Genomic DNA, 21,762 nt, shown 5'->3' with positions numbered 1-21,762 from the left:
ATAACAGATAGCTATCTGCAAAACACAAATAAATGTCAAAAATCAGAAACAATTGAACTTTTATGAAAAGCACCACCCTGTGGAAATTTCAATTTCGTGCTGCTTTCGAATCCTTTTTCTCTGTTCGTCTTAGAAAATGAAAAATACCTACGAGTTCCTGGTGATTTTCTGTTCATGCAAACATCGCAATTTATTCTGGTTGTAGCCTATGAGCGATACTTTGCCATGTGTCGGAGTTTCGATTACAAAACAAAGTTTACAGCTCAGTTCCGCTTCAAAATTAACATTACAACTATTTTGGTTTCTACTCTGATTGCAGGAGCCTCGTTTGCAGACGTTTTTTTCTCTCCACAACCTCATAGACCGAACAACTATGGCGATGTACCAATTTTGACAATAACGGGTTCGTGGAGCTTAACTCAGAATGGTAACGGAGAAAGAAAAAGGTTTTACTACCGCATTTACGGTCAAATTAACTCAATTTTTCAAGCATGCTTTCGTTTTTTAAATGCATGTAGCATTGACGCGCTCAGCAACTATACCAAAAGATTAAGAAGCAAAAGCAGTTTTTAAATCCAAGCCGACCTTCAATAGCTTTAACCAAGCACTGATCCCCGCGTCAGTATCAGCCAAACTTATACGGACCTCTTATTCTTTGAAGCCAACACTGACCGCCTCAATGGGAGTTGACGTAATGCAGGGGCGGATCTAGGATTTTTTCGAGGGGGGTGGGGATTTTCAAAATTTTTTTGAAAATTTTGACGACCTTTTTTTTTAGGTCGACCAAATTGATTTTCCGAGGTCTTCTAAAGCACTAAAAGGTCCCTGTTTTGGCCAAATTTTTGAAAAAACAGGTCAAAAAAGCCGTTTTTAGGCACTTTTTGAAAAATTTTGACAAAAAAAATCGCGTTTTTTTTGGCGCGCGCTCCCCCTCAAAGTTAGTATATATTGGCGCCTTTAAAAAATTTAGGGGTCGGTCGGCAAAAAATGGATTTCTTAAAAAGTACCAAAGGGGGGACCCTTTGGGTCGGCAGGGGGTCGAATCCCTGAGGGAAGGGGAGCGTACGCCCCCCGCCCCCCCTAAGTCCGCCCCTGACGTAATGTATAAAAACTATTTCAATTTTGTTTCATTTGTCGATGCTTGATCTAATTGCACAAAAAAGTCTGCTTTGCTTGAAAATTTTGATTGAAAATTGTCAAAGCTCCATTTGAAAGAGAGGCATTTTCAGAAGCAGATGAAAGAAAATTAAGAAGAGAAGTATTCCAATTGCGAATGCTAATCGGCTCAAATGTACATATAAAGTTAACAGCTACGAAAACTTTGAGGCAGAAATTAAACAAAACTAAAAATAATATGCAACCAGGGGGCAAAAAAATTGGAATATTTATGTTTCAACGAGAAAATGAACGATTATGTCTCCACGTTTTCGTATTTTTGCCAGCAAGTAGAAAAGACCCGGAGTTAAATTTTTGACTCCTCCCAGATGGAAGAAGCTTATTTGATAAGATTTTGTGAAATGTTGTGTTGAAGTCGTAAATAGTCAGCAGATCACAACTAGTTTGAGAGTAGCTTTTGCTGTGGAAACTTTTTGGCAAACAACACAGGGTTGTTGAATTTATGGGCTCAAATTGGCTCATTGAGAAACGGATGAACTTGAATTAAACTTTAGATAGCAAAACAAAGAAAGAGACACTTAGTCCGTCTCTTTTACCAGAGATTTATGCTCATAATCGCACAAGGTCAACAAAAGAACTTATACACATTTTTTAAATTTTTTTCTGTTAAAAGCGGCGCCTTTGACCATTTAAGACATCTATTGTCAAAACAAACACTACCACAACAACATACCGAAAAACTCTTTCAATTCTTTGGTCTTCCTTTTTGTCTTCCATCAAGTGCATTTCAAACTAATCAGCGTCCAAATTACCCAATTGTAGTTCATAGATAAAAAGCTTGCAAATTTTTGTAGCATGACTGCAGAAATACCAAAGAAGACATTAAAAGTGATCAATTTTCAAGGCGATTTTCCCCGACGCTTCAAAAGCCAAGCAACCAAGCTTTAGTAGGAATGACAGCTTAATAAAATATTTTATGTTGAAAAAATTTCATCAGAAGCTTATGTCACTGCCGAAATCTGAAGAACAATTTTTAGACAAAGGCGACGAAAAAGGCAGCAATGAAAGCTGACTCGTCAACGCTTAACTTCTCCATATAAAAATACGCTTATCCCCCAACTGTACTAAAGGAGTCTCTGAAAAAATCATATAATTTTGTTATCATATAATTTCCTATCTACAAAAATGAAGGTATACATACGAACATAGGAACCAATACTGCATTCGAAATGTTTTTTTTCGCATGAAACGTAGTCCAGAAATGTTTTTTCATACAAAGGAATCAAAAATAACGAATAAAAATTTCTTAATGTATATTTAAAAAATTCCGTCAAAAAAGGCTAGTTAAAAAATCGAAATTTTTCTGAAGGAAAAACCCACCTCGAGCACAAATATTCCGTTACTTTCGTTACAAAAGTCGGAAAAACCATCCGCCATCGCTAGAACAGGGGAAGTACTACATAACTGTTCGCTGCAGTTTTAAATCAAATTCGCACATTGTTGTACTGTGACATGGCAGCAAAACCTCAATTGTAGCTCCAATTTCAACCCCGGGGTTTTTTAACTGGGGAATTGCACTGAAAATTGCTTAAAGCTGATCTTGGATTAAAGGAGCAATATTCTTTTGAAATGAACAATTTATAAAATAGCAATAAAAATTTTGGTTTCTGCAACTGTTAAAAATGTGGGATAATCAAGTGGTATACAAAATACTTTTGTTGTTTAAAAAGTTTTACTTACCAAATACTGTGTAAATAATGGAGCAGAGCTCAATTTAAGCCTTTCAAATTTTCAATTTTCAATTCATCAGTGATATATACAAATCAAAAAACGAAAACTGTTGAAAAATCGGTGAAAAAACCAACTTGGAAAAAGCACAAATGAACAAAGCTGAAAAAAATGAAATTGTTCGGACACGTTATGAATTGATGGAAAAATGTTTCTGGCATATCTGATCCGCGGAAAGAATGTTGAATTGATCAAAAATTGGTGTTTTTTTTGTTGATTTTTAAATTTCACATCAAACTTTTTTTGTCTGAAAGAATCACTGAGTGCGCGTTTAGAGGAAGTTTATCTGCTTTTGCTGTTCTTTTCATTTGTCAAAAAAATCGGCGCAGCTATTTTCCTATTGATTAACGAATTTGAATATTGATCGTTTAAATTTTTGAGTTTCAAAATAAACGAAAAGTTTTTGCTACTCCAATTTCTTCATCGTAATTGATCACTTGTAGCACCGGGCTCACTGGGTTTTTCGATAAGTAGTCACTTAATCCCGTTTTGAGTCACCAAAAATTAGGTATGAAACGCTATCGATCCATCTGGTTTGTCAAGATTATACGGTTTTTGATTTTTTAACACCGCTTAATGAGTTTTTGGTGCTTGGTAACTACTGTGAAAGTTTAGCCTCGAAGATCCATCTTTCTACCAGAAACAAGAAGGCCTTTCCCAATATCTAGCAGAGCAAGAGTATTTTTTGCATATAGCATTCCTAGCATCAGCTATCAACAGGTTTTGTTCGCTATCAAAACTTCAACTACGAAAAACGATTTAAAATGAGACAAAGAGTGTAAAGTTGTCGCGTGACTATATTGTCTATCAACATGTTCAATTCGTTTCACTGGCAGAAAAAGAGTAAAAAAATCATGATTTTGTTGAAAAATACAGTTGCAATTGCTTCAAATCAAAAACAAAAAAATTATCATAGAAAAATGACGGAAAACATTTTTGATTCGAGGACTTTCAGTGTTTATAATCAAAAAACTCTGTTGACTTTTTCAGTTTTAACTTGAACGTTTATGACGTAAAATTGCAATTTAATTGGCGTGAAAACCTCAATTTAAATTAATATTCAAAACTATATTTGTCATGATTTTGTGAAATTTATTTTTTTGGGGAATAGATATTTTTTTAAACTTGACAAAAAGTTTTTAGGCAGTCACTAAAAACAGCTTTTACAGGAAGTATTCAAAAAAGAAACTAGGATTTAACAACTTTTTCCGAGGAACCTAGATTTTTTGCCTTTTTGACCATTCAACTGAAATATTTCTCGTCATAAATTTTGGGAGCATACAATTTTAGCAGCAAATTCAGCAGTCTTTGAAATTAAATTATCCTTAAAGTACTCCACCAGAGGTTGCTAATTTCAAATTTTGTTATGGTTTACAAATCCAATATCTAGATAGCTTAAAACATTTGAGCAGCCATAACTTGAGGCAAAACTTTTAAAACCCTGAAAACAACCTGCCAGCACAACGCCATAGAACTGGTAATTTTAACTTTTTTAAGTTTGCTTATTTTAGTTTTTTTCTAAATTTTTTTCAAAAAATCACAAAAATGTAGAATGCTAAAAAATTTTGAGCAGACTTATTTGAGAACAAAGTTTGCAACCCCTCAAAGTATACTAATAGCACCAAAATAGGCGTGACTCGTTCAAATCCCGAAAATAGAAATTTTTTCTCAAAAATTCAAAACCATCTGTTTAAACTCTTCTCTTTCACCTAAGAAAAGATCATAAGTTGATACTTATCCGGAGTCTGGGTCAAAAAATTCTAAAAATCATAATTGTTGTTTATTTTTTTCCCAACGCCCCTTGTTGAGCATAGTTTTCTATGGATTCGCAGAAAATTTTCTTCCATATAGCATTTGGCGTTGCGTTTGAATAATTGACTTTGATTTTTCGTCTTCCTTCATTGCATAAAAAAAATTTTGGGATATGCATTTTTTTGAGTCAAGAAATTTTGAAAAGTTTTTAATTATATTTTTGAACATTTTAAAGTTATTTTAAATGAAACTATGATTATGCTCTGGTCTCATTTCTAAAAAAAATATTCGCTGTTACCTCGTTTAAAATGTCTTCTACTAAGTTTCCGAAGCCTGTACTGGTTAAACTGTTACCAGCTTGTTTGAGTCAGTAGTTCATCTCCCATGATGTATTGGTTCAAGGTCTTTGGTTAAGAACCCTAATGGAATCGGTGGAACATTGATTTCTGAAAATGTTTTCTAACTCTTTCATCTTTTGGTTGGTGATATGGTAGGGTCCATTCTTTTTTATTTTCTGTGATCAATATTGATGGTTTCAGTAGTATTCATTATTTAATGCTTTTTTGTTCGTTTTTGATTAATTTTATACATGATTTATGTTTAACTTGTTTTGCTTTTGATGATATTTTTTGCGATCTGTCCGAGTTAGACATGGAGGATAAATTTTCAGGAGCTCCCATTGCTTTTCCTCAATCTTTATATATTCTGTTGCTTTTTAATGTTTTGATACGTGCGGTCTGGTTTTTTATCTGTTGACTTATTTTGAAAATGTTACTTTGAGGTCTTGAAAAAGGGTGAAATTCTCTCTGATGTTTTGTTTTGCTGTTTGCCTTATACTTTTTCCATGTATTTTCCATGTTTTTTCATATAATTTTATTTTTTTAAAATCATTTTTTGTTTCTCTCGGCTGTGTTTCATGTTGATTATGTTTCTTTTTCTTCAATCTTCAAATTGAAGACGACGATGAATGAACTCCAATCTGTGATTCATGAAAGCATTTGCAAAGTTTAGTTTGCTTTATAACTATTTTGGTTTCGTGTTTTTTATTTCAGTGGTAATTAAAATAAATTGGGATGATTTTTACAGAGGCGATTGAGAATGATACATTTGTATTGTTGCCTGTATCGGATATATTTCACCAATTTTTGTCTCCTGGGGTGGCGACACTGTTGCTGTTAGTCGTCATTTTGGTTGGTCCATCTGTATCAAAAAGAGCTTACGTTAGAGTCAATCAATGACAAGATTTTACAATAGCAAATTTATTCAATGCGGTTTCAAGCTCAGCAATAAAAACAATTCAAACTAAAATGCCTATAGACACACAATTTCACTATAAAAGATACAAAAACTCTAAAATGTTTATCAGTTTTTCAACTTCACGAAAAAGAAACAAAGAGTCTAAAACATTCATGGTTAAAACACTTTCGGTAATTAGAAAATTCAACAAAAAAGTTATAAAAACAACCAAATTGATGACGAACGGCAACAGAGCCACGACTCCAGAAGATAACAATTGGAGAATTCGATCCGATAGATCCAACTTCGGAACCTTAAATTACACTACAATCATACCATTTTCAAAAGGTCACTAATAATAATAATTATCAAAAAAAAATAAGAATAAGTTTTTTTACAGCTGAACTAAAACAACCATTACAATACAAAACAAATGAATACCAAAATATACGTGGCAATTTTTTTCATAAATCAAACTTATGGATATATTCATCGACGTGTTTAATATGAAGACATAATAAAAAAACTATTTTTTAATATATTTTCATTTTGCCGATTTTTGACATTTTTTGGGCTTTCTTGAGAGATTCCCGAGACAGTTTTCACTAGTAAAATTATATTTTCCCAACAATCTTTGTAATGCGCTATATGTACATGATTTGTTTATCATTTTTTGGTATTGTTTTCTGCTGTTTTATCTAAATGACTTGTTGCTGGCTCTTCCTGAAGCGTTAGTAATCTCTGCGAACTCTCTAAATTAAAATTTTGATCTATGACGTAAATCGGTATTTATACTGCTAGTTCTAAAAAACTATATTATTTTGCAAAATTATTTATCGTAACTTTGTATGCACTTTTATAATCAAATATTGCATTTACTCTGTTATCATGCATATTTTTCAATTTCTTTTTTAATCCATCGTGCTAAAAGTTGTAGTCCATATTAAAAAAAATAGGTAGAATATAGTATGTCGAGTATCGATATTTTCCAGCCCAAACCCGGGTTGAATAAAAATGCTTGTCATACAGTTTCATACTATGAAAAAAAGCTTATCATACAATTTCTTTCAACTCCATAGAAAAAAAACGTTCGATGAAAATCATATGATAAACCATTTTACCCATAAAAAGGAATTATATGATGAGCAATGTTTCCATACTATGGAATTGTGTGAAAAGTATTTTTATAAAACTTTTTTGTGTTTTGCTATATATTTTTTTTTTCGCCCGAACATAACAGCCAAAAACTTTCTCAAGTGCGAAAACCAAATGGTTAGACAGCATTGAATCGTAGATACAACTACTTATTGCTAGTTACCAAGTCAGTTAAAAATTGAATTTTACTCAAAATTATAACAAAACTTGTAAATTTTTTTTATATGGCTACGAGGTAAACTTGTAATTTGATTGTACTTTAAAACCATTTTGGAAGGATTTAGAAAACAAAATAGTGGAAAAAATGCTTATCGTGCAATTTCTATAAATGGGAAACGATTAAACATTTTTTTTCCATGGAACCATTGCATTGAATTGTATGATAAACATTTTTGTTGTATGGAGGCCAGTACGGGAAGCGCAATTATCCTTGAAACTGCTTTATTGAATCTTTGAGATAAACATAAACATAAACATAAAGATAGCAAATTTTAGCCTTATTTGATCATTCAACATTTTTTTTTTCTGATTGATTCTAATACTGATTGTTTCAAGCAAGGTTGATCTCCAAGTTTAAAATTACAAGAAACCCAAATCAGTAAATTTTTCATAATAATCTGTAAGGTGGACAAAAATTAATGATATCAAAATTTTTTTAATTTGAAAATTTTAGTTCATTTTTGTGAGTGCTGAGAACTCTCAGCTAGGTTTCAGCATAATCTGCAGCAGCATATTCTCTTGCAAGACTTTATTAAACGAAACATTAAAAAACTAAACATCAAATTAACTTAAGCTTGCTATCATTGCTTTAAAATTGTTTTACCGTGGGAACATCATGCAAAGTTTTATAGATATTTGATGAAGATTTGATTTATCAGAAGTTTCAAAGTTTATAAGAAGAAGTTTTAAAGTTACATCTGCTCTAAGCTAGGCAAAATGTTTAGTTGATCCAGATTTTCATAATAATTTTTATTTTAATTCTAATATTCATTCATGAAGAGTTCTTTTTCTCTAAATACATCAGTCTTATGATGATAAAAATGAGTTTGCAATTTTCATGTTTAAGTATCTTTTTCTCGTTTCAGCTAGCTCTAACAGTTTGTTGTTCGAGTATTTTTGTTTCAATATGCATAAAAACTCAACTAAAAACTTGAGTTTTAATCAACTTTTCAGGCCAGCTGTCAACTTTTTACACAGAAATTGGATCTTTTAGTTTAATTGCTACTAAAAACTCAAACGACGATTCATGAATAAAAAATGATAGACTTATTCTGCTTCGTGTAAGTATACCAATATTCAGGTCAGTTTACAAATGTTATCAGTGTTGACTCTACCTTCATTTTGATATTTAATCTTTCGTATAAAACTTTATGCACTGTAGATTCAATCGGAAAAAAAATAGTAAGATTAGAAAGCAAAAACACAGAATATTGCAACAGTTATGTCAAATTTAGTTTAAAAAATCAGTGTTAAGTTATTTTGTAGAAGTAAAGAAATTTTAGTAGAAAAGAATTTTAACTTTTGGTAGATTTTGGGCAAACGCCAGACGTTTGCCAAAACCTTCTAAAATTACAACATTGCCCCAATTTTTGTTACGAAATAAAGAATTGAGTTTTTCGCAAATAAAAAAATGAATTCTATCACCTAGCACACTAATTGTTTGTTTCAAAAACATAAGAGTATTTTTAAATGAAAAAAAAAACGTACTATTATCATTCCGAGGCCGATTTGTACTCTGGATAGGCGCCCAATTTAGGGCCTGTAGGTCTCTGGAATACACAAGCATGTATTTAAAGTTTTGTCGGAACGATCAAAGTGACGAAAGGAAACGTCCGGGTTGATGTCCATGCAAAAAAATTCTGTCAAATAATTTCATGAAAAAGTTTATAAAAAAATAGCTATCAAGCTTTTTTCACAGACAAAATTTGCTTTCTAAGCATTTTATTTATCAGTTTTTTTCTCAAAAATATCTTGAATTCCTTGCAACTTTGATAACAAAAAAATTTTGACCAAAAAAAAATGTTTTTCAAAGATTTTCATGCATGAAAACTGTATGACATGCAATTTTTCCGTAGAAAAAGTTTAAAGTTAAAAGTTTTTGTTTTTCTTTCATTGCAAACTTGCTTCGGTGCTCAATTAGACATTTTACGAAAAAAAATTATTGCACGCAAAGTTTGATATATTTTGTCAAAAAAGTAGTCCAGGTTGAATTTTTCACTACAAAGTTTTAAAAAAATTTCAATAATTTTTTTAGTTTTTCGTATGCTTAGATAATCCTAAAATTATAGAAAAAAATGTCTTCTTTTCTCAGCCAGTCAAATTTCCGAATTAATAATTTTCTAGCCTCACACAAAAATTTACGTTTTCAGTATATTACGTTTTTAGAGGGAAAATGTTAATATTATTTTTCATGGCTAATATCACTAACTTTTTTGCTGGGTAACTGCCACCTACACATTAGGTTTCTTATGATAGAAAAACATGTAAAAACAAAAAAAATTGGAACAATTTTTGTTTTCACTTAAATTTATGAAAAAAAATCCATTAATAAGTTTCATAGAGTAGAAAAAAAAGTTGTGAAAAAAAAGAGTATAAGCTAGCACACTATTTGTTTCTTTCAAAAACATAAGGGTAATTTTAAATGAAAAAAGAATGTTTGGTTATCATTACGAGGCATTTTTGTACACTAGATAGGCGCTCAATTTAGGGCGTGTAGGTCTCTCGAATACAGAAGCATGTTTTTAAAGATGTTAAAACCTTTGTGGGATCGATCAAAGAAATTGAGAAGATTAACATCCGAGTTGATGTCCATGCAAAAAAAGCTGTCAAATAAATTCATTAATGAAGTTTTTGAAAAATCAGCTATCAAACTTTCTTCACAGACAAAATTTGTATTCTAAGCATTTTTTTAATCTGATTTTTTGCGGAAAATAATCTTTAATTGCTTGCAACTTTGGTAAGAAAAAAGTTTAAGAACTAAAAAAAAGTTTTTCAAAGACTTTCTTACATGAAAACTGTTTGACATGCAATTTTTCCGTAGAAAAAGTAAGTTTTCATTTTTCTTTCATTGCAAACTTGCTTCTGCGCTCAATTAGACATTTTACGAGAAAAAAACTCTTGCACGCAAATTTGATAAGTTTTGTCTATAACGTAGTCCAGGTTGAATTTTTCACTAAAAAATCGAAAATAGTTTCAATTATTTTATTTAGTTTTTCGTATGCTGAGATAACCCCAAAATGATAGAAAAACATGGCTTCTTTTCTCCGCCAATCAAATTTTTGAATCAAAAATTTTCTAGTCTCATACAAAAACGTTGTCAGTATATTACGTTTTTAGAGAGAAATTGTTAGTGTTAACTTACATGGCTAATATCACTAAGTTTTCTACTTGATAAATGCCACCTACACTTTGGGTTACTTATGATAGAAAAACATGGATATAACACACAAAGTTGAAACAGTTTTTGTTTTCACTTTTTGATATATGGAAAAAAAATTCATCAAAAAATTCATAGAGCAGAGAAACTGCTTGCTATTTATATGTCTTCGTGTCATAAGTGTCTTCGTACACTTATTTGTATGTTTAGTTACGGTTATTTGTAGATTTTTTCAGTGCTCAGAGGTTTCACTTAACATTATCAAAATATTAGCTGATTCAAATTTTACTAAAATGATTCGAGCTCTTTGATAAAAATTGACGAACGCTGAAATTGAATAGCAAAAAAAGAAAAGCTATCATCAGTATCCTAATGAACTTCACTAACTCTAGGAAATTCAAAAAAAAAATGAAAATTTTGTGGAAGGCTCCGTAATTTCAAAAATAAAATAATGTATAAACTTGTCATTAATTGGAACTTAGAGGAAAAATGCGGAAAACTGATATTTGATATTTTTCCACTACCCGTTCTCATTGAAGGCTTCTAATCTAGATAGATTTTTAATATAAATAACCTAACCTAATTTTTGTGTGTTTCCTGTTTAGAAACCTTTTTTTACTCATCTAAGATTAGAAATATAAAACTTCTAAAAAAGTTATCTAAAGTCAGTTCACTGCTCAACGGCAACGAGATTAACGTTTTTTCTCTATGTTCTGAGTAAAAAATAGTAGTCTCGGCGAAACAATGCAATTTAAAAATTGTTACAACAAAAACTACTTTGCATTAGGTTGCTACAACTATTGCGAAATATAGTCGAACGGTTAACACAAACGTTTGGCTAACCTCAAATGAGGGGTTTGAGTTCCAACAGGAGAATTTTTTCTAATTAGAAGTAGTGTAGATCAAAAAACTCAAAATGAAATTACCATATTTGAGACAATCGCTGCTTTTTAAAAAAAATCATAAAGTGTATCTGATCAGATATATTTTTAAAAAGTTAAATATTTCTCACCACAAACATAAAACTTGTTCGGTACGGATATTCAAATAGCCCATGCCTGAAACACCCCTTCCCCTCCTCACATGAACCAACAACCTACACCCCCCACCTGAACCAAACTCCCACCGGAACAATCACGAGACGACACTCCCACTCCACCTGAACCACCATACACACCCCTCCCACTTGTACCACAATCAAGCTCCCCTCGTGAACCAAAATCAACCACCCGCCCTTGAACTGAATCACCCGCCCTTGATCTGAACCACACCCTCCTGACAACGTGAACCAACCCCCAACCACCGGCCAGAAACAACCCCCCAGGCCATTTTTAAATGAGCCCCAAACTTGTTTCAACTTAGAATCTTGGATGATAGTTTTGATTAAAAAATCAAGGAAAGTACGACACTGATTACAAACAGTTACGAAATAGAGAATCGAATTTTTTGCAAATTTTAAATTGAATTGCATAACCTAGCACACTATTTGTTTCTTTCAAAAACATAAGGGTAATTTTGAAAGAACAAAAATTGTTTTGTTATCATGACGAGGCAATTTTGTACACTGGATATGCGCTCAATTTAGGGCGTGTAGGTCTCTCGAATACAGAAGCATGTTTTCAAAGATGTTAAAGGTTTGTGGGAACGATCAAAGAAATTGAGAAGATTAACATCCGGGTTGATGTCCATGCAAAAAAAGCTGTCAAATAAATTCAATAATGAAGTTTTTGCAAAAACCAGCTATCAAACTTTTTTCACAGACAAAATTTGTATTCTAAGCATTTTTTTAATTGACTTTTTCTGGAAAATATTCTTTAATTGCTTTCAACTTTGGTAAGAAAAAAGTTTTAGAACTAAAAAAAATGTTTTTCAAAGACTTTCTTACATGAAAATGCAATTTTTCCGTAGAAAAAGTTTGAGGTATAAAAGATTTCGTTTTTCTTTCATTGCAAACTTGCTTCTGTGCTCAATTAGACATTTTACGAAAAAAAATTCTTGCACGCAAATTTGATATATTTTGTCTATAACGTAGTCCAAGTTGAATTTTTCACTAAAAATCGAAAATAGTTTCAATTAATTATTTACTTTTTCGTATGCTGAGATAACCCTAAAATGATAGAAAAACATGGCTTCTTTTCTCCGCCAATCAAATTTTTGAAATAAAAGTTTTCTAGTCTCATACAAAAACGTTGTCAATACATCACGTTTTTGGAGAGAAATTGTTAGTGTTAACTTACATGGCTAATATCACTAAGTTTTCTGCTTGATTAATGCCACCTACACTTTGGGTTTCTTATGATAGAAAAACATGGATATAACACACAAAGTTGAAACATTTTTTGTTTTCACTTTTTGATATATGGAAAAAAAATTCATCAAAAAGTTCATAGAGCAGAGAAAATACTTGCCATTCAATTTTTTATTGTAAATTTTTTTTTTCCTTTTTTGTGATATACAGTATGGCAAAAAACTTTTGCCAGAGTGTGGCAAAATTATATGCTACTTTCATACAATTTTTTTTTGTATATGAGTTTGTCTGATAAGCTTTTTTGTCAACTCCGGCAATTTGGCCTTGTGCTGATTTTTACCGTTTTCGGTTCATTTGTATGTTTAGTTACGGTTATTTGTAGGTTTTTTCAGTGCTCCGAGGTTTCACTTAACATTATCAAAATATTAACTGATTCAAATTTTACTAAATTGATTCGAGCTCTTTGATAAAAATTGACGAAAGCTGAAATTGAATAGCAAAAAAAGAAAAGCTATCATCAGTATCCTAAAGAACTTCACTAACTCTAGGAACTTTAAAAAAAAAATGAACATTTTGTGAAAGGCTTCGTAATTTCAAAAATAAAATAATGTATAAACTTGTCATTAATTGGAACTTAGAGGAAAAATGCGGAAAACTGATATTTGATATTTTTCCACTACCCGTTCTCATTGAAGGCTTCTAATCTAGATAGATTTTTAATATAAATAACCTAACCTAATTTTTGTGTGTTTCCTGTTTAGAAACCTTTTTTTACTCATCTAAGATTAGAAATATAAAACTTCTAAAAAAATTATCTAAAGTCAGTTCACTGCTCAACGGCAACGAGATTAACGTTTTTTCTCTATGTTCTGAGTAAAAAATAGTAGTCTCGGCGAAACAATGCAAATTAAAAATTGTTACAACAAAAACTACTTTGCATTAGGTTGCTACAACTATTGCGAAATATAGTCGAACGGTTAACACAAACGTTTGGCTAACCTCAAATGAGGGGTTTGAGTTCCAACAGGAGAATTTTTTCTAATTAGAAGTAGTGTAGATCAAAAAACTCAAAATGAAATTACCATATTTGAGACAATCGCTGCTTTTTAAAAAAAATCATAAAGTGTATCTGATCAGATATATTTTTAAAAAGTTAAATATTTCTCACCACAAACATAAAACTTGTTCGGTACGGATATTCAAATAGCCCATGCCTGAAACACCCCTTCCCCTCCTCACATGAACCAACAACCTACACCCCCCACCTGAACCAAACTCCCACCGGAACAATCACGAGACGACACTCCCACCCCACCTGAACCACCATACACACTCCTCCCACTTGTACCACAATCAAACTCCCCTCGTGAACCAAAATCAACCACCCGCCCTTGACCCCCAACCACCGGCCAGAAACAACCCCCCAGGCCATTTTTAAATGAGCCCCAAATTTGTTTCAACTTAGAATTTTGGATGATAGTTTTGATTAAAAAGTCAAGGAAATTACGACACTGATGACAATCAGTTACGAAATAGAGAATCAATTTTTTCGCAAATTTTATTTTGAATTGTATAACCTAGCACACTATTTGTTTCTTTCAAAATCATAAGGGTAATTTCAAATGAAAAAAAATGTGAGGCAATTTTGTACACTGGATGGGCGCTCAATTTAGGGCGTGTAGTTCTCTCGAATACAGAAGCATGTTTTTAAAGATGTTAAAGGTTTGTGGGAACAATCAAAGAAAATGAGAAGACTAACATCCGGGTTGATGTCCATGCAAAAAAAGCTGTCAAATAAATTCTTTAATAAAGTTTTTGAAAAATCAGCTATCAAACTTTCTTCACAGAAAAAATTTGTATTCTAAGCATTTTTTTATTCTGACTTTTTCTGGAAAATTATCTTTAATTGCTTGCAACTTTGTAACAAAAAAGTTTTAGAACTAAAAAAACTGTTTTCCAAAGACTTTCTTACATGAAAACTGTATGTTATGCAATTTTTCCGTAGAAAATGTTTGAGGTATAAAAACTTTCGTTTTTCTTTCATTGCAAACTTGCTTCTGTGCTCAATTAGACATTTTACGAAAAAAATTTCTTGCACGCAAAATTGATATATTTTGTCTATAACGTAGTCCAGGTTGAATTTTTCACTAAAAAAATCGAAAAAAGTTTCAATTTTTTTTTTAGGTTTTCGTATGCTGAAATAACCCCAAAATGATAGAAAAACATGGCTTCTTTTCTCCGCCAATCAAATTTTTGAATTAAAAATTTCTAGTCTCATACAAAAACGTTTTCAGTATATTACGTTCTTAGAGAGAAATTATTATTATTAATTTACATGGCTAATTTCACTAAGTTTTCTGCTTGATAAATGCCACCTACACTTTGGGTTTCTTATGATAGAAAAACATGGATATAACACACAAAAGTCGAAACAATTTTTGTTTTCACTTTTTGATTTATGGAAAAAAAATTCATCAAAAAGTTCATAGAGCAGAGAAAATACTTGCCATTCAAATTTTTATTGTAAATTTTTTTTTTCCTTTTTTGTGGTATACAGTATGGCAACAAACTTTTGCCAGAGTGTGGCAAAATTATATGCTACTTTCATACAATTTTTTTTTGTATATGAGTTTGTCTGATAAGCTTTTTTTTGTCAACTCCGGCAATTTGGCCTTGTGCTGATTTGTACAGTTTTAGGTTCTTCGTACACTTATTTGTTTGTTTAGTTACGGTTGTTTGAAGGTTTTTTCAGTGCTCAGAGGTTTCACTTATTATTATCAAAAAATTAGCTGATTCAAATTTTACTAAAATGATTCGAGCTCTTTGATAAAAATTGACGAAAGCTGAAATTGAATAGCAAAAAAACAAAAGCTATCATCAGTATCCTAATAAACTTCACTAACTCTAGGAAATTAAAAAAAAATGAAAATTTTGTGAAAGGCTTCGTAATTTCAAAAAGAATATGATATGTAAAGTTGTCTTTAATTGGAACTTAGAGAAAAATTGCGGAAAACTGATATTTGCTCATTTGCCACTACCTGTTTTCATAACCTAATCTAATTTTTGTGTGTTTCCTGTTTAGAAACCTTTTTTTACTCATCTAAGATTAGAAATATAAAATTTCTAGAAAAAATAATCTAAAGTCAGTTCACTGCTCAACGGCAACGTGATAAACGTTTATTCTCTATGTTCTGAGTAAAAAACAGTAGTGATGGCAAAACAATGCCAATTAAAAATTGTTACAACAAAAGCTACTTTGCATTAGGTTGCTACAAATATTGCGAAATATAGTCGTACGGTTAACACAAACGTTTGGCTAACCAAAATGATCGGTTTGAGTTCCAACAGGAGAGTTTTTTCTAATTAGAAGTAGTCAAGGTTTAGCTAATTTTGTTTACAAGCAAAAAAAGAAATTACCATATTTGAGACAATCGCTGCTTTTTAAAAAAATTATAAAGAGTATTTGATCAGATATATAATTTAAAAATAAATATTTTTCACCACAAACATAAAACTTGTTCGGTACGGATATTCAAATAGCACATGCCTGAAACACCCCCTCCCCTCCTCACATGAATCAACAACCACCACCCCCCACCTGAACCAAACCCCCCACCGGAACAATCACGAGACGAGCCTCCCTTCCCACCTGAACCACCATACACGCCCCTCCCACCTGTACCACAATCAAGCTCCCCTCGTGAATCAAAATCAACCACCCTCCCTTGACCTGAATCACCCGCCCTTGACCTGAACCACACCCTCCTGACAACGTGAACCAACCCCCAACCACCGGCCAGAAACAACCCCCCAGGCCATTTTTAAATGACCCCAAATTTGTTTCAACTTAGAATCTTGGATGATAGTTTTGACTAAAAAGTCAAGAAAATTATGACACTGATGACAAACAGTTACGAAATAGAGAATATACTTTTTCGCAAATTTTAAATTGAATTGTATAACCTAGCACACTATTTGTTTCTTTGAAAACATAAGGGTAATTTTAAATGAAAAAAAAAATGTTTTGTTATCATTACGAGGCATTTTTGAACACTGCATAGGCGCTCAATTTAGGGCGTGTAGGTCTCTCGAATACAGAAGCATGTTTTTAAAGATGTTAAAGATTTGTGGGAACGATCAAGGAAATTGAGAAGATTAACATCCGGGTTGATGTCCATGCAAAAAAAGCTGTCAATTAAATTCATTAATAAAGTTTTTGAAAAATCAGCTATCAAACTTTCTTCACAAACCAAATTGGTATTCTAAGCATTTTCTTAATCTGACTTTTTCTGGAAAACAATCTTTAATTGCTTGCAACTTTGGTAAGAAAAAAAGTTTTAGAACTAAAAAAAAGTTTTTCAAAGACTTTCTTTCATGAAAACTGTTTGACATGCAATTTTTAGAGAAAAATTGTTAGTGTTAACTTACATGGCTAATGTCACTAAGTTTTCTGCTTGAAAAATGCCACCTATACTTTGGGTTTCTTATGATAGAAAAACATGGATATAACACACACACAAAGTTGAAAAGGTTTTTGTTTTTACTTTTTGATTTATGGAAAAAAAATCTGAAAAAATGGAAAAAATCATAGAGCAGAGAAACTGCTTGCCATTAAAATTTTTATTTCAAAATTTTTAGTTTTTTTTCCAATTTTGTGATATACAGTATGGCAACAAACTTTTGCCAGAGTGTGGCAAAATTATATGCTACTTTCATACATTTTTTTTTGTATATGAGTTTGTCTGATAAGCTTTTTTGTCAACTCCGGCAATTTGGCCTTGTGCTAATTTGTATAGTTTTCGGTTCTTCGTACACTTATTTGTATGTTTAGTTACGGTTGTTTGTAGGTTTTTTCAGTGCTCAGAGGTTTCACTTATTATGATCAAAATATTAGCTGGTTCAATTTTTACTAAAATGATTCGAGCTCTTTGTTAAAAATTGATGAAAGCTGAAATTAAATAGCAAAAAAAGAAAAGCTATCATCAGTATCCTAATGAACTTCACTACCTCTAGGAAATTTTTTAAAAATTGGAAGTTTTGTGAAAGGCTTCGTAATTTCAAAAATAAAATAATATATAAACTTGTCATTAATTGGAACTTAGAGGAAAAATGCGGAAAACTGACATTTGCTTTTGTTCCACTACCCGTTCTCATCGAAAGCTTCTAATCTAAATAGGTTTTTAATATCAATAACCTAATCTAATTTTTGTGTGTTTCCTGTTTAGAAACCTTTTTTTTACTCATCTAAGATTAGAAATATAAAATTTCTAGAAAAAATAATCTAAAGTCAGTTCACTGCTCAACGGCAACGTGATAAACGTTTATTTTCTATGTTCTGAGTAAAAAACAGTAGTCTCGGCAAAACAATTCAAATTAAAACTTGTTATAACAAGTGTTACTTTGCATTAGGTTGCTACAACTATTGCGAAATATAGTCGAACGGTTAACACAAACGTTTGGCTAACCTAAAATGATGGGTTTGAGTTCCAACAGGAGAATTTTTTCTAATTAGAAGTAGTGTAGATTTAGCAAACAAAAAACAAAAAAATGAAATTACCATATTTGAGACATTCGCTGCTTTTTAAAAAATTTTATAAAGAGTAACTGATCAGATATATTATTAAAAAGTTAAATATTTCTCACCACAAACATAAAACTTGTTCGGTACGGATATTCAAATAGCACATGCCTGAAATACCCCCTCTCCTCCTCACATGAACCAACAACCAACACCCCCCACCTGAACCAAAACCCCACCGCAACAATCACGAGACGACACTCCCACCCCACCTGAACCACCATACACACCCCTCCCACTTGTACCACAATCATGCTCCCCTCGTGATCCAAAATCAACCACCCTCCCTTGACCTGAATCACCTGCCCTTGACCTGAACCACACCCTCCTGACAACGTGAACCAACCCCCAACCACCGGCCAGAAACAACCCCCAGGCCATTGTTAAATGAGCCCCAAGTTTGTTTCAACTTAGAATCTTGGATGATAGTTTTGATTAAAAAGTCAAGGAAATTACGACACTGATGACAAACAGTTACGAAATAGAGAATCGACTTTTTCGCAAAATTTAAATTGAATTGTATGACCTAGCACACTATTTGTTTCTTTCAAAAACATAAGGGTAATTTTAAATGAAAAAAAAATGTTTTTTTTTATCATTACGAGGCAATTTTGTACACTAGATAGGCGCTCAATTTAGGGCGTGTAGGTCTCTCGAATACAGAAGCATGTTTTTAAAGATGTTAAAGGTTTGTGGGAACGATCAAAGAAATTGAGAAGATTAACATCCGGGTTGATGTCCATGCAAAAAAAAGCTGTCAAATAAATTCATTAATGAAGTTTTTGAAAAATCAGCTATCAAACTTTCTTCACAGACAAAATTTGTATTCTAAGCATTTTTTTAATCTGACTTTTTGCGGAAAATTATCTTTAATTGCTTGCAACTTTGGTAAGAAAAAAGTTTTAGAACTAAAAAAAAGTTTTTCAAAGACTTTCTTACATGAAAACTGTTTGACATGCAATTTAATTTTTCCGTAGAAAAAGTAAGTTTTCGTTTTTTTTTCATGCAAACTTGCTTCTGTGCTCAATTAGACATTTTACGAAAAAAAACTATTGCACGCAAATTTGATATATTTTGTCTATAACGTAGTCCAGGTTGAATTTTTCACTAAAAAATCGAAAATAGTTTCAATTATTTATTTAGTTTTTCGTATGCTGAGATAACCCTAAAATGATAGAAAAACATGGCTTCTTTTCTCCGCCATTCAAATTTTTGAATCAAAAGTTTTCTAGTCTCATACAAAAACGTTGTTAGTTTTGACTTACATGGCTAATAAAACTAAGTTTTCTACTTGATAAATGCCACCTACACTTTGGGTTTCTTATGATAGAAAAACATGGATATAACACACAAAGTTGAAACAATTTTTTTTTTCACTTTTTGATTTATGGAAAAAAAATTCATCAAAAATTTCATAGAGCAGAGAAACTGCTTGCCATATAAATTTTTATTGTAAAAGTTTTTGTTTTTTTTCCATTTTTGTGATATACAGTATGGCAACAAATTTTTGCCAGAGTGTGGCGAAATTATGTGCTACTTTCATACAATTTTTTTTTGTATATGAGTTTGTCTGATAAGCTTTTTTGTCAACTCCGGCAATTTCGCCATGTGCTGATTTGTACCGTTTTCGGTTCTTCGTACACTTATTTGTATGTTTAGTTACGGTTATTTGTAGGTTTTTTCAGTGCTCAGAGGTTTCACGTATTATTATCAAAATGTTAGCTGATTCAAATTTTACTAAAATGATAATGAGCTCTTTGATAAAATTGACGAAAGCTGAAATTGAATAGCAAAAAAAGAAAAGCTATCATCAGTATCCTAATGAACTTCACTAACTCTAGGAAATTTTTAAAAAATGAAAATTTTGTGAAAGGCTTCGTAATTTCAAAAATAAAATAATATATAAACTTGTCATTAATTGGAACTTAGAGGAAAAATGCGGAAAACTGATATTTGCTATTTTTCCACTACCCGTTCTCATTGAAGGCTTCTAATCTAGATAGATTTTTAATATAAATAACCTAACCTAATTTTTGTGTGTTTCCTGTTTAGAAACCTTTTTTTACTCATCTAAGATTAGAAATATAAAACTTCTAAAAAAATTATCTAAAGTCAGTTCACTGCTCAACGGCAACGAGATTAACGTTTTTTCTCTATGTTCTGAGTAAAAAATAGTAGTCTCGGCGAAACAATGCAAATTAAAAATTGTTACAACAAAAACTACTTTGCATTAGGTTGCTACAACTATTGCGAAATATAGTCGAACGGTTAACACAAACGTTTGGCTAACCTCAAATGAGGGGTTTGAGTTCCAACAGGATAATTTTTTCTAGCTAGAGTAGCCTAGATTTAGCTACTTTTGCTTAATAATAAGATAAGAAATTTACGAACTTTGAGACAATCCCTGCTTTTAAAAAAAATTCATAAAGAGTTTCTGATCAGATATTTAATTTAAAAGTTAAGTATTTCTCACCACAAACATAAAACTTGTTCGGTACGGGTATTCAAATAGCTCTTTTGGCGAAATGCTATATTATTTTTGCAAGATGATTATGTCCAAAGATCCAAGCTGTAAAGAGAGTTCATTGGCAACATTTACTGTGATGTTAGGGGGGGGGGGGTTAAATTTGGGCCTACCTTGACAAATACAAACCCAATTGGGTAATCAACGGGCGATATATTTCGTAGACTATAAGAAATTGAATAGAAGTAATGGTACATGGTCGTGAAGGAAGATGCCGAAATCGGTTCTTATGCCGAGAGATATGAAACCAAATCACACGGCGTTTGCGATGTAAATACTTTGAAAATTTAATTGAATGCAAGTATATTTTCAACAAAGTTTCAAAATACATATTTTGTTTCGTACAATTGATTTGAAATAGAAGAAGACACTCTTTTTTTGGAACAATTTTGACTTTTTTGCTTTTTACCAAAAAACTAAATAGCGGAGAAACAAGTTATATTCAATATTTTCTTCAGTTTTTAAGCGAAAACTTGACGTATTTACTGAGTATTGCTGAACAGTTTTGTCTGTCCGAAAAACTATTCCTTCGTATCATTGTGGGCACTCTAAGTCATGTCGTGGTCTTTGTATTTTCCGCGGCAGCCTATCTGAAAATTTTCTTCTATGTTAACTCAAGAAAAAGGACGACTTTGGCTCACAAAAAGGAACCTACGCGTGCAGAGCGCAAGACGGAAATGTTATCGAGAGTATTCGGGTGGATAAGTGTTTCTTATGGTGTTATTTTTGTACCACTTTCCTTGGCAAGTATGATCGTGCAAAAGAGAATCAAGGACTCTGCAACAGATGTGGCTAGATTTTATGACGGTAAGAGAGTTCTGAAAAAGATCATGCATGTCACCTCAGTCTAGAACAAAGCATGTTGTCTGTTCAGGCATTTGATTTTACCAATTTATTTGCTGTGCATGCAGTGATACATATTAAGGATTGGGAGTTAACTTATAATTATAATTATTTGTTCAAAAAGAGTAAATCTAAAATGGTTCAAA

General features: G+C 31.8%; 1 long non-coding RNA gene across 1 annotated transcript; it reads left to right on the top strand.

Moving 5' to 3' along the window:
- Positions 1-289: 289 nt before the first annotated feature.
- On the top strand, positions 290-21,317 carry LOC134850875 (uncharacterized). The gene is made up of 3 exons (XR_010164203.1): positions 290-381; positions 20,981-21,043; positions 21,277-21,317. It is a non-coding gene; the product is annotated as an uncharacterized LOC134850875 (long non-coding RNA).
- Positions 21,318-21,762: the final 445 nt, after the last annotated feature.

Source organism: Symsagittifera roscoffensis, chromosome 7, assembly GCF_963678635.1.
Source record: "Symsagittifera roscoffensis chromosome 7, txSymRosc1.1, whole genome shotgun sequence".
NCBI classification, from domain to species: Eukaryota; Metazoa; Xenacoelomorpha; order Acoela; family Convolutidae; genus Symsagittifera; species Symsagittifera roscoffensis.
Note: the sequence above shows the minus strand (reverse complement) of the source record. Positions and strands in the feature narration are given on the sequence as shown.